The sequence below is a fragment of the Strix uralensis genome, chromosome 3 (genome assembly GCF_047716275.1).
Source record: "Strix uralensis isolate ZFMK-TIS-50842 chromosome 3, bStrUra1, whole genome shotgun sequence".
Taxonomy (NCBI): Eukaryota; Metazoa; Chordata; class Aves; order Strigiformes; family Strigidae; genus Strix; species Strix uralensis.
Genome location: NC_133974.1, coordinates 43277776 through 43292244, shown reverse-complemented (window position 1 = coordinate 43292244; position 14469 = coordinate 43277776).

The window sequence follows — 14469 nt, the reverse complement described above, 5'->3', positions numbered from 1 at the left end:
AAAATAGAGACAGGTTCCACCACTATTGCTCACTGACCTGTGTCTACAAGTTCTTATTTCAAATTCCAGCTCTGTAAGTGATTTTGGGCTACTTAGTGACCCTCTGTGGGCTTGGCTTTCTGCCTTTGAAAATTATAATCTTTTCTGGAGCTTTGCAATATATGGGTTTTTTGTAAACAGAAAACAACTCCATACTATGCTCATGATTAAAATCATACAACCTGAAGATCTCATGTAATCATGTTACTATTCCTTGACCTAGTGTAATTTTTCTTAAAAAGTGGATGAAAGGGCCAAAAAATTGTAAGAGTTCTACCTATATGCTTAAGGTCCAGGAAGAGTGTAAAGGTTACCGTGAGCACTAGGGTTTGCCTGGGCTCTTTTTCATCCTTGGCATCATGGCCCATGGCAACCAAACTGTGTCACTGCGCAAAAGTCTGAGCAAAGAGAAAAACTGGAAAAACAAACAGGCAAAAATCCCAACCAACCCAGGAGACTATGTGGAGAATATCCTTGTCTACTCCATTCAGTTTTACTTCTTCACGACTGCTGTTAAGTTTCTTCTTTTACTTCAAACACTGTACTGTATTTCACTGAGCATTCAAGTCTATTGCTATTTGTAATGGGCCATAACTGTCATAAATTAATGTTATTCACCCAGGGAAAACTATGTCTTTCCCTTTGAATATATAGTATATATAAAGGTTTGGCCCAAGTTTTTCTAGGCTCATGTCAAGAAAGAGCCTTGCCTAGACATCAAACACAAAGATTGAGGCAAGGAGAAATAAGAGATCAGAGACAAAAAAGAACTTTCCAGTGGCTACAAATAGGTCTTACTGTGTTACTTACTATGCTTTTTTTATTATTATTATTCCCTACTACTTACTATTAAATCCAAGCACAGAATTTTGGATGGGGGTGCTTTTTACGTTCCAGTGCATTTCATCACTGGCAGCATTTGAGAGGGAGGGCAATAAGAATGGAGTAGAAGAGGATGCTTCAGTACAGAAGCCTTACTGAATGGGCTGAGTACACACTATTGACTAAGTGAGTTCAAGGATTCACATCTGCAGAATGAGGGAAATTTCACCCCCCATTTTTCTTTTGATACTTCCTCCCCTTGATGTCTGCTGTGGATCTCCTATACATCCTCTGCTTCCTCATTTACTTCTCCCTCCTGTCACTGATCCATTTAAATGACACCTTCTTCAGTATGCTGCCTCCAACTCTCATTGAGTCATGAAATAAACCAATTTAATTAAACTATTCTTATAAGATTAATTTTCTACCATTTTACCTGTCTCAATTTACTATGAGATCATGAGTCAGACAGACTCAGCTCAATGGAAGCAATGGCACCATCCCTTTCTGTCACGTGTTGATCTGGTCCGTGCTGCATAAGGAGCCTTAGCCTCACATACTCTGAATTGGCTTCTGGATCAGGGCCCAGAGACAGCCCTCCCTCAGACTCTGTAAAAGATACAGCCAAAGCAGAGGTCTGTACAGCAAAAAACAGGAGCCAGCAGTGTGCCCAGGTGGCCAAGGAGGCCAATGGCATCCTGGCTTGTATCAGAAATAGCGTGGCCAGCAGGGACAGGGAAGGGATCTTGCCCCTGTACTTGGCACTGGTGAGGCTGCATCTCGATTACTGTGTTCAGTTTTGGGCCCCTCACTACAAAAAGGACATTGAATTACTCAAGAGTGTCTAAAGAAGGGCAACGAAGCTGGTGAAGGGTCTGCAGGACAGGTCTTACGAGGAGCAGCTGAGGGAACTGGGGTTGTTTACTCTGAATAAGAGGAGGCTGAGGGCAGACCTCATTGCCCTCTACAGCTACCTGAAAGGAGGTTGCAGAGAACTGGGGATGAGTCTCTTTAACCAAGTAACAAGCGATAGGACAAGAGGTAATGGCCTCAAGTTGTGCCAGGGAAGGTTTAGACTGGATATCAGGAAGTATTTCTTTACACAACGGGTTGTTAGGCATTGGAATGGGCTGCCCGGGGAGGTGATGGTGTCCCCATCCCTGGAGGTGTTTAAGAGTTGGGTCGACATAGCGCTGAGGGATATGGTGTAGTTGGGAACTGTCAGTGTTAGGTTAATGGTTGGACTAGGTGATCTTCAAGGCCTTTTCTTACCTAGATGGTTCTGTGATTCTGTGATTCTGTGATGTTATAAATAGTATTATCTTTCCTTGAACCCAAATATAAATATACTAAAATATGTAACTAAAAGCAGTAAATAAACATTTTGTAGCTCAGGGATGGAACAGCCAGATGGAACAAGGTGTAAGTACTTTACATAAGCATGTGGGATATGTGACCACTAAAGGGGTAAAGAAGAACAGATGTAGTTGAACTTAGGAGACACCCAAGCTGGCAAAGAACTAGATATGAGTAAGAGAATGCAAACAGGCAGGATGTCCTGCCAAGCACTCAGGAGACAGGCAAAAGAAGACACAGGTAGCCACTATCAGAAGCAGGTGAGACCTTCTCTTTTGGGAGGGAGGCAATATCATAAAAGCAACAAGTATAACCAAGGAAAATCAAACAAGAGAGGACAGCCCGCTTCAGTTCTAACAGACCTCAGTGACTAAAGATCATCAAGAGCAGTTCCCATCTGCACTGACTATATAGAATACCTGGTGGTATTGTATACTACAACTAATATAGGACATAAGTGTAAAGTCCATGAGTTTTGTATCTGTAGAGAAGGATATTGATAATAGTAAGAGTTTACCATTAGCACAATGTATGCTGTCAATGAATAAATTTATTGAAGTTCTGTTCCAAATTAATGCCCTGCTTCATGCATCAGTCTTCTAAACACTCCCATCACAGCAATTTGCAATTGCCTAATACACACACACACACACACACACACACACATATACATATGTTCAGTTATGACAAAGGAGTCTGGAGAGACTTCTAAGATAATTATCTCAAGTTAGCAATGTGATTTTTCTTCTACTCTTTCAACTACAGAGGCATCCTGAGCCAATGCTCGTTTCACTTCTTTTTTCACCTTCCTTTTTGGGATTTCAGCTTATTTTTCCTTAGTTTACTGAATTATTTCACCAAAGACTATCTGTATTCCAACCTTTATTTGTCTATGTGAGTCATTAGAGTGAGAGCTGGTTGAATGTCTCACAAGATGTACAACTATTGCTTTTGTATGTGTGCCTGTGCTTAATTTTCTAAAAATATCAGCATCAAGGGAATTGTGAACAACTTAGACACCTTTTATCTCTTTGTTTATTTGTTATTTTTGAAGATATATATGTGCTCTTTGGCCATTAAGTTTTCATTCCATTCTTTAATACAACAGAGGATAGAACTCATTAATCATATGCCAGGCTGGGGAACTATAGTTATAACTCTCAAGTTTCAGAGTAGTAAACAGAAAATGTTATCTTTAATATAGAAACAGATTTAGACAGTCAATTAAAAGCTATCTTAATTGTTTTCCATTAAATATCACTCTCTGCTTTGATTCAGTAACTGGTCTGATAGTTGCTTTTCTATAGAAAACTAAAATAATACAATTGTTACAGTATTCAATATGCTAAACATCTACTTACTAGCTAAGAATTACATTGTGTAAATAAGAATGCTTATTATTTATTTAATTCAAACTATGATTGGTCTTGTATTAGAAAGTAGAAATAAAACTATGTGTATAAACTGTACATAAGAGGTCACGTTTTTAACATTTTTAATATGATAAAGTAATGCTTATGCATAATCAAGTGTGGTCAAATATAGAAACTAGAGATTACCTTGCAAAACCTTTATCTCAGAATGATCAAACATTTCTAAGTAAACATAAGGTTTGATACAAAAGGTTGGTATGACCATGTTGCAGTCAGATTTGCATGATAATAGATATACATTTGAACCAGGGAGTGATGTGAAGAATTCCTCATAACAATATATATTAATACTAATTGAGATTGAATGGGTTTTTGCTGGGATAGAGTTAATTTCCTTCATAGTAGCTGGTATGGTCATATGTTTTGGATTTGTCACTAAACCAGTGTTAATAACACACCCATGTTTTAGTTGTTGCTGAGCAGTGCTTACTAAGTGCCAAGGACTTTTCTCCTTCTCACACTGCCCTGCCTGTGAGTGGGCTGGGGGAGGGCAAGAAGGTGGGAGGGGACACCGCTAGGACAGCTGACCCCAACGGAGCAAAGGGATATTCCATACCATATGACGTCATGCTCACCAATAGAAACTGGGGAGAGTTTGCCAGGGCTGCTGTTGATCAGGCACTGGTTGAGCATCAGTTTGCTGATAGTGAGCAGCTGGAGTTTTCCATCACTTGTTTTTGTTAGTTTCCTTTCTCTTTGAAGAGAAGGGTTTAAATCACAACGAACTATATTTGGGGTGTGTCTCTGGCAAAAAAAAAAAAAAAAAAAAAATTGCTCAAATTGGTAAGAACGTGGTTTAGTTGTTTCACTGTTAGCAGTGTGAAAGAAGGAAGGAGACCTACAACACGTGACTAGATCAGTCTATGCAATCTTAGAGGAATTAACCCTGTGGAAACCAGTGTTTGATGGTGAACAGAAAAAGTAATCCCCCCACAGCAAGTAATAACTTCTTTACAAATAGTTATCTATGTAAGTAATAACTCCTTAAAAAAAAAGAATTTGAAATCTCTAACTTATTCCAATGTACCTCACTATAACTATTATCTTTAAAGACTTTCTGATCAGAAGCTTTTGTTTGTTGCATGATATGTTGTCAGACTATAGACTGACTAGTCAGTACTGACTGACTCTTCAGCTTATCATCATTCTCTAACCCCAACTTCTCAAGCTTGTTTCTTATTACAAGGGATACAGACTAGTTTCTTTAGTTATCATAAATTGTTTTCTTTCTCAAGGGCTATTGGGCCCTATCACCACATGGTTTCTTACTTCTCTTTTACTTATGAAATTAAGCCCCACATGATTGTTTTTATGGAGACATTTCAGTACCATCAGATTACAACATATACTTTCTTACATAGGAACTACAATAATTGTTCATTCAAAATTAAAAACACCTAGCCCCTAATTCACCATGTACTGTGATTGGACATTTGCAAAAATCCCTGTTTAGAAGAGACATTAGAAATTGCATTCAGAGTGCTGATGATGTTGAAACTAAGTTACACTTAAAATGGGGATGGGAAATCACTCTGTTTATGCTGTTTGTTTGTCCAGAAAGAAAACCCACAACTGCTACAACCCTAAACTTAGAGCAGGCTGAGATTCTCCACCATGACTTCGGTGTCAAACAGACTCTGTCTTTATATCTCTAAGGCAAAGTGTAAATGGGGTGGGGTTATTTGTAGTCTTTGATATTTTCATGTGAGTTAAATCAAACACAGGCAAGGCTACAGGGTTGCTGGCTAAAATATGAAAGTGTCTGAAAAATCTGTCTTTCATAATTCCTGTTTATTGAGGAAACTCTTAACTACTGATTATAAAATAGATTATTAGCTTTGTCTCTAGTGTTACCAGATAGCAAATGGCACTGTGGAAATAAACTACTTCCCCCTGAGACTAGCAGAGTGATATCTAATTTTATGAAGGACAGATCTTGCATGTTGTGGTAATCCTCACACTTATGATCTCCAGGTTGGAAATAAAAAGGCATCCTGAAAATGTTGTTCCTGGTATAAGATGCAGCAGATAATCTTCTTAAATTTCACAGGTTCCTGTGTCAAATTGTTTGCACATTTTTCTCTCTATTCCAGTTTACCATTGAATATACAGAATAATTTTATAATGGGATTGACACTGGATACTGAGGAAAATCCAGAAAGCTGAATTATGTAATGATAAAAAAATATAAAACATTTAATCAGCAATAAAGTCAAAGCTTTCTCATCAATAGGATTTAGACTCAGTATCAGTAACAGTCCATCCTCAGCAGAGAATAATAACTACTGAATCCGAGAATATTCAAAGCTAAATTCAAAATTTATTTTACCAATTTGGCTTTCTAAGAGAAAGTTGGCTATATTTCTATATTCATATCTATCTATCTATATATGTATGCATGCAATCAACACATGCAAGTGATTGCTTCTTCCTATCCAGTGAAAGAACAGAGAGATTCATATTGTAATTTCAGGAAGGAACTCATTTATAACAGGAGGAGGAACTGCCACAGCAAGTGGCTAAGTAGGAGACTAAGTATGATATTGGAATAGAAACAGTGAGAAGCAGCTTAAGAAGGTGGTCGGGGTTTATTTGGAAACAGTAAGATAGATTTGGGAGATTAAAGATGGGGGACTACTAAGAAAAAAGGAACTCTGGGGAAGGGTCCTCTGTACTACCTTATATATCATATAAAGACTTTTAGATTATGTTTTAATATAAATCTCTGATAATAGCCATGGCTTACAGACCAAATCAAAGGCATTAGTCTTTGTCAAAAGGATGACTAACCGGTTGCGGAGAGATTTAACCTAGGAACAACTGGGAAGGGAGATGTTGACCAGCAATCAAGTGAGAAAGCGGTAGACGGGGCTAGCAAGCTAAATGTGCAAGGTTACGTGCTAAGAGTGCAACCCCTAAAAGTTTGCAGATGATACAAAACTGGGAGGAGTTGCTGATACACCAGAGGGTTGTGTTGCCGTTCAGAAGGACCTTGACAGGCTGGAGAAACAGGGTAACTGGAATGTCATGAAGTTCAGTAAACAAAAAGGCAACGTCCTGCACCCGGGGAAGAACAACCCTGAGCACCGGTACAGGCTGGGATCTGACTGCCTGGACAACAGCTTGGCAGAATGGGACCTGTATGTCCTGGTGGACAACAAATTGAACACGTGTCAGCAATGTGCCCTTGTATTAAATAGTATCCTGGACCTCATTAGGAAAAGCATTGCCAGAAGATCAGTTAGGGTGATCCTTTACCTGTACTCAACACTGATGAGAAACATATAGAATGTGGGTCGAGTGCTGGTCTCCTTGGTACAAGAGAGACATGGAGTTACTTAAGTGAGACCAGCAAAGGACCACAAATATGATTAATGGACTGGAGTATTTGTCATATGAGGAGAGACTTAGAGACTTGGGACTGTTCAGTCTGGAGAAAATAAGGTTCAAAGGTGATTCTATCTATATGTGTAAATACCTGATGGTAAACTGTGAAGAAGACAGAATCGGATTTTGGGGCCACTGCTGTTTAACATCTTTATTGATGATCTAGACGAAGGGATTGAGTGCACCCTCAGTAAGTTTGCAGACGACACCAAGTTGGGTGGGAGTGTTGATCTGCTCGAGGGTAGGGAGGCTCTGCAGAGAGATCTGGACAGGCTGGAGTGATCAGCTAAGGCCAATTGTAGGAGTTTCAATAAGGCCAAATGCCGGGTGCTGCACTTCAGCCACAACAACCGCCAGCAGTGCTACAGGCTTGGGGAGGAGTGGCTGGAGAGCTGCCAGTCAGAGAGGGACCTGGGGGTGTTGATTGACAGCCGGCTGAACATGAGCCAGCAGTGTGCCCAGGAGGCCAAGAAGGCCAATGGCATCCTGGCTTGTATCAGAAATAGCGTGGCCAGCAGGGACAGGGAGGGGATCTTACCCCTCTACTCGGCACTGGTGAGGCCACACCTCGATTACTGTGTTCAGTTTTGGGCCCCTCACTACAAAAAGGACATTGAATTACTCGAGCGTGTCCAGAGAAGGGCAACGAAGCTGGTGAAGGGTCTGGAGCACATGTCGTACGAGGAGCGGCTGAGGGAACTGGGGTTGTTTAGTCTGGAGAAGAGGAGGCTGAGGGGAGACCTCATCGCCCTCTACAACTACCTGAAAGGAGGTTGCAGAGAGCTGGGGATGAGTCTCTTTAACCAAGTAACAAGCGATAGGACAAGAGGTAATGGCCTCAAGTTGCACCAGGGAAGGTTTAGACTGGATATCAGGAAGTATTTCTTTACATAATGGGTTGTTAGGCGTTGGAATGGGCTGCCCAGGGTAGTGGTGGAGTCCCCGTCCCTGAAGGTGTTTAAGAGTCGGGTTGACATAGCGCTGAGGGATATGGTGTTGTTGAGAAAGGTCAGTATTAGGTTAATGGTTGGACTGGATGATCTTCAAGGTCTTTTCCAACCTAGATGATTCTGTGATTCTGTGAATGACTCATCTCGGTGATATCCAGTGAAAGGACAGGACACAATAATCACAACATAAAATACAAGAAATGTCATCTGAACATGAGAAAAAAAAACTTTTTTTCCTGTGAAGGCTGTCAAACACTGGAACAGGTTGCCCTTGTAGGTTGTGGAGTCTCTATCCTTGGAGATATTCAAAACCCAACATGAAATTTTACTGAGCAACCTGCTGTAACTGATCCTGCTTTGAGCAGGCACTAGACAATCTCTAGAGGTCCATTGCAACCTCAGTTATTCTGTAAATACATAATTTTCACTTCTAGTTTTTATTCCAGAACAATCATCTATTAGCCCTACTTCTGAGAATGCCTCTATGATCAAGAGTATATGCATGTGAAAAAGGCCTGAGTAAATGACAATGAAATTACAAATCAGAAACAATAAATCTCAAATAAATAGGGCAAGCAGACACACCCTTTTAAAATTATTGTTTGACTGTTTTCTTGAACATATCAAGACAATGTAAAGACACCTTTAGGTCCTTTAGGAAGGAGAAAACACTAGCATCTCCAAATGTCCAGTGAGTGAATGAGGAAATAGGACAATGAAGACACAGGTATCCTCTGGTCCCACAGTGAAACAACTATCACAGATGACTTTTGATATCTCAGCCTTTACTAATTCCAGAAATAGGACTTCCAAATGGGTGTGTACATATATGTGTGGTTTTTAACAAAAAAAACAAGTGCCAGAAACCCAACCCCTGATAGAAAAAGGCCATTCTGTTCTGAAACAGTGCATAGACTTTTAACTAGGCAGGTGAAAAGTAACATGGCTTGGAAGGGAAGCAAAAGAGTTGTTTAAGACAAAATGCAAAATTTCTTTATCATTTATTGTCACTAGAATCAGGTTCTGTTCATCTTAGAGAAAAATAAGGTCTCTGAAATGATAAATAAGTTTTCATCTTTTTTAATGCTTTTGAACTTTTAAGAAATAGGTGCTAATTCTATGGAAAGAAGACCCCATCTTCAGTTTTCAAATAGCAAAAAATCTACAATAAATTAAGCAAAGAATCAGTCCTGCAAGTTATAGGCTGCTACCCCCATTTCACTCTAGAAAGACCAGGGGTACCATAAGGAAGAGCAATTCTCTAGAGATCTGAAGCAAAAAGAGCAGGTGGCTTTAAAAGCATCAGTAATGGCCAATAAAAAGAGTTCATTCAAAAGAATCTTCCCAAGGGAAGAAAATATAACCTGATTGGCATATAGCAAATGAGAGTGTAATCAGAGACATCTGCACATTGGAATTTCCTTTCCTTCCTGAATTGCAGAGATTTTTCAAAGTTAGATTAATATTCTTATTCTATCAGTTCCTTCTGGTTCACAGCTAATACTTAGAAGATGGGGGGGGTGGTGAGTTTTAGGTGATAGTGAATTCAAGAAGCCTGTCCTTTCTTGAAAAAGTTGCTAGGTAAAGTTTCAGTAATATACATAATTTTGTCAGTAATAGATATTATTTTTTATTATCTATAGAAATTAAAAAAAAAAAAAAGCTGGATTACTTCACTCCATGGGACACTCAAACACCAATATGGCACACAAACACATTAAAATGCTTAATGACCAGAGGAAAACTAAATGACTCTTGAGAAAAGCTTATAATTACCCCAAGCAAATACGTATCAAGTTTTATCTTGTCATTTTTATCTCATTAATCTATGCAATCTTGCATTTTGTCCTTTTCTGAAAGTTTTTCCAGAGCTCCTCTTCTCTCCTTACCTCAGGATTGTTTTCTAGCTCTTTCTATATTGCTCCTTTTGCTACTTAGTTCCATACTTTGACCTGCCTGTTTTTTAAGCAGCTCTGGCGGAATTGTATTTAGGCTAGTCACCTTATTAACGGTAATCCTTTCCTTTTTATTTTTCAGTTCTTTGTATACTACTGTCCTGAGTGGTTTATGGCCATCAATTATTTCTTTATTTTTCTGACTGTAGATGCAGTTATTGTATTCCTAAGAAACCCAGCACCTCACACCACATCTATATTCACTTATGTATATGGGCAATGCTTGCAACATTTCCTTGAACCATAACATAACAATCCTAAAGTTTTAACAGCTAATACACAAAGGTTCCTGAGAATCAGTGGCAATATCCCTTTCTTACGTACTCTGACACCATGTGAAATTTGCATTGCTAATTGATGGACATAGGCAGAACAATACAGAAAAAATTATAAAACTTTCACAAGATTTACAAAACACAATGTGCAGAGTATGGAGACATTTACTCCACAGAAAATGTAGATGGGAAATGAAACCCTGCCTAACTTTCTCAAATGAAATAAGCATCCACCTCGAGGCTGGGACTGCTCTTTCTGTTATGATCTCACTGAAATGAATACATTGTTGGAGACAGATATAAATGTCAGCTCTTCTTATTTTCTGATCACACACATAATAGTCTAGTAACAAATGTAGTTAGATTAAATCCTAGAGGAATAGTCTAGTAACAAATGTAGTTAGATTAAATCCTAGAGGCAGAAATTCAAGTATTCCTATTTCTGATTTGACATGATTTTTACTTATATTGTTCACTATCTTATAAACATGTGTTTAAGGACACTCAAAGTTGTGTATCTCGACCTGTTCCATAAAAACAGTACTCTGTTTCACATATATAAAAACACTGGTCTCTGTGCCTTCCATATAAATAAGCCTTAACTGCCCAGTTTTAGTAAAACTTTTGGCATTGATATTTAAATAGTTTTCACAGTGTGAAAGAACATTTGAACAAGAATTTGATTCACCATATTAGGAAGCTTTCTGCAGAACATGTCAGAGACTCCTGTAAATTCAAATCTCCCATTTACAAATTTTCAATATCCCAGTGATTCTGTAACCATTATGCTATTGCTGAGATGTTTTACATAAAGATCAATTTGGTTAGCATGGTTGAGAACAGTTGTTACTATCACTATAAATAAGGAAGGACTTAAAGGTGTAAATGCCCTCTAGCAGTTAAACACCTGACATTCATGAGGAGCAGTAGGGATGTTGTTAGCAGGAACTTACATGTCCAGGTAGTTTGGGTGTCAGCTCCCTGAAAACACTGTGGATTGAGGTTTTAAATTTGGATACCAAAGGCTGCAGTTAGGCAACAAATTATCTCAGAGGGCCTAGTCTTGAAATGGCAAGCTCTTTATTTCTTAATGTGTTCACAGAAATCTGAAATCTTCTAAACCACATAGACATGGTCTATGATTTTTAAAATCTCTCCTTAGAGTACCATTTATTTATTACTATTTCTTACCAGTTATTAATGTATTACCATTTTACATATTTGCAGCTTTTAAATTCTGTTAATTTTTCTTCTACAAATTCAGTTTTCTCAAAGATTCTACTCTCTGCAGCTGCTGGTTTTCTTTCTTTTTTTTTTTAACCTAAAGAAGGTATTTAGCTTTTTTAAGTATTTAAAATACTGTCTTAGCATGAGGAAAATTCACTTTATCCACTTCTCTTATAACAATTTCCTAACTGTCTTGAGCAAAACTACTGCATGGCCTAGTTTCTCCATTCATTAATTAGAATTCAATGTTCATTTCTTAACAACTTTAATTTCATAGTGTTTTTAGAAAATAATTTTCAAAAACCAGCATAAAGGTTCAAAATAGTTTGGATAAGTATTATCAAATGCAAAGACTAACAATGGATGTGACTAAGAAATTATTCTCCCTCTTTTATTCTTTAATCTAGCTAGGGAGCCTGGAGCTATATTATTGAGCACCACCTCTGCCAAATCTTATTCTCTGCAATTATATGTGCATCATATTATATACTGTTATTACTGAACTTGAAAATGTAGGGTTTTTTCATTTATGAAAAAATATCCAATTTTAAAGATAAATTTATAAACCAAAAACCTAAACATAAATTTTGATGATAATTTCGGCCTGCAGCTCAATCAACATGATCTATCACTAATTTTCTGCTTACGTTGCTTTACAGTCCACCTAAATCCTTTCCTTGTTTTTTGCTTCTTATCCATGTTTTGTTTTTCTTTCATTCCACAACCTCAGTTCATGTTAAGCATAACAAACAACTTAAGGACTCCCTTTGTCTCAAAATTCTAACAGTTTTAAGTCCCTCTGATGATTTTATCCTTTTAACCTAAAAAATTTCTACAGTGGTAATGTTTCTAACATTTTCTGCCACTAAACAGTATGTGTAGTCTTTCATCTCAGTTTCCTTAGTTAACATTTAAGCTACTGCTTTAGGCTGCCTGCAACGTTGTATTATCAATCCTAAATACAGCAAACATTGTGATGTGAACATAATTTGTTTTAATTATTCACATCAAATAATTCTATCCTTGTCTTTCACAAGAAAACATCTTAAGATGCTTCCACCCGTTCTTCTTCGTTTCCCTGTTGAAGGTTGTTGGAGGTATAGTTGATTCATGTTTTAGTGATGTCCTTGGTGTTACGATTTGTAAGACAGAAGAATTAAGCAGCATTCTAATTCCATCATTTTATTGTCATTAAATAGGTATTTTTTGGAATCCCTTCATGTTAATAACTCAAATGTCTCAGTTATAAATAGACACTAAAAACCTTTTTGTTAAGAATAAATCTTGTCTAGCCATGTTTGTATCAAAGACATTAGATTCCTGTATAAAAACACCTTGTCAGCTGTTGGGTTTGGCATATGTTCATTACTTCCCATTCTGTAAGAGGAACTTTTTTTTTCAGTGATTGCTAAAGCTTTAATATTTATGGCGTTTTTAGACAGAAAGACTTATTTTCTTATTGCTAATCACTAAGTATTGGACTGCAAGGGAGGTAAGGAAAAAAGGATTTATGCATCTAACATGGGACTTTGATGTAATTTAAGAGCTCTGTAATCCTGAAAATTCCTAGTTAGTTGATTTCTAAAACTTGAGGCATGTGATCTCTAAAGGGTTTTCAGCTTTTTACCAGAAAGTTTCCTGAGTCCGATATAATTCTCTTTTGACAATTAAACTGTTTGGTACCTATTTTTAACCCTAAAAAAAGCAAGACATCTTTTTTCTTTTTTAAACCTCATGACAGTCTTGACCTAGTAAACACTTTCATGTCTATGGGATCACTCTCACAAAATGCAGTGTTGATCAAAAAGTAAGCCCTGATACTTTTTTTTTTTTTTTTAACCCTTTTTGGTCACCATCAGAAACAGCCTCGATTTAAGAAGAATGAAATACCTGTGGTTTAAGAATATTAAGTCCCACTTTCTTGGGATACTCCTAAAGAATTCTGGGGTTCAGATCCCAAGAAATGAGAAGTCTAATTTACAGATTGATTCTTGCTCTGAAGAGGGACATGTGATCTGCCTCACCGCCTCGTCAAACACATTTTGGTAGCATTCGGTAACATTCTGAATCACCCTTAAGATGTACTGAATTCTTACTACAGATGAGGTGGAGAGCCAGTGTGAGAGTAAAGAGAGTTATTTTTTGAGTGGTACTAACTGGCAACCTCATTAGTTTAACCATCATCCAATTTATCATCCTTAAAACCAGTTCAAAAACTCCAATGTGACAAAAGAGCTCCAAGATGACTGATGTGTCCATACAAGTATTTGGTCATCTATACTTCCTTTTAACACATTCTCAGTTTCTTCAGGTTGCTAACATCACTAAGAAGAAAGGCCTTCCTAGGTTAAGAACGACTCACCATGGCAATACGCTGGCATATCTGAATAACAGTAGAAATGTCTTAATTTAAACTATATATCTACAAGGACTACAAATGTTGAAAGTCTTTCTCAAAAGAAATATAAATGTTACAGAAGGTTACATTTTAATGTTTCTCTGCATGTAACATTTTGGTCCTGAACCAAATACATACAAAGCAGGCCTTGCACTTTTGAAGTAATTTCTATGTGTTTTAAGGCATGAATGGTGTAAGGCATGAAGGGTATAAAATACTCCTGCTCTAAGAATCAAGACCCCTTTTTCATAAATAAAGAGTATTTTATTCAAGCCATACTGAATCACTGTATTTTTTGCTTCCTATTTATCCTGCATATCATTTTCTGGTCCTGGTCATTTCTCATTATAGTCATCTGTCTTTTTACAATCCCTTTGTGTTAGAAATTAAAAAATAGTGTAGTATGTATGTATCCCATTGTTATCCTAGATTCACCTTCTTCACTACCTAGCAAATGCAGAGTAAAGAAAAATTGAACCATGAGAATTTTCAGGTAGTGGAATATCTCTAATTGTATGTGACCTTTCCACGTGCATTCCTAAAAGATTAAAACATCTTTAATCCTCCATCTGATGTTCCAGTATTTTTCTCTATAAGCTTTCATCCTATGAGAACAAAACACCTGCT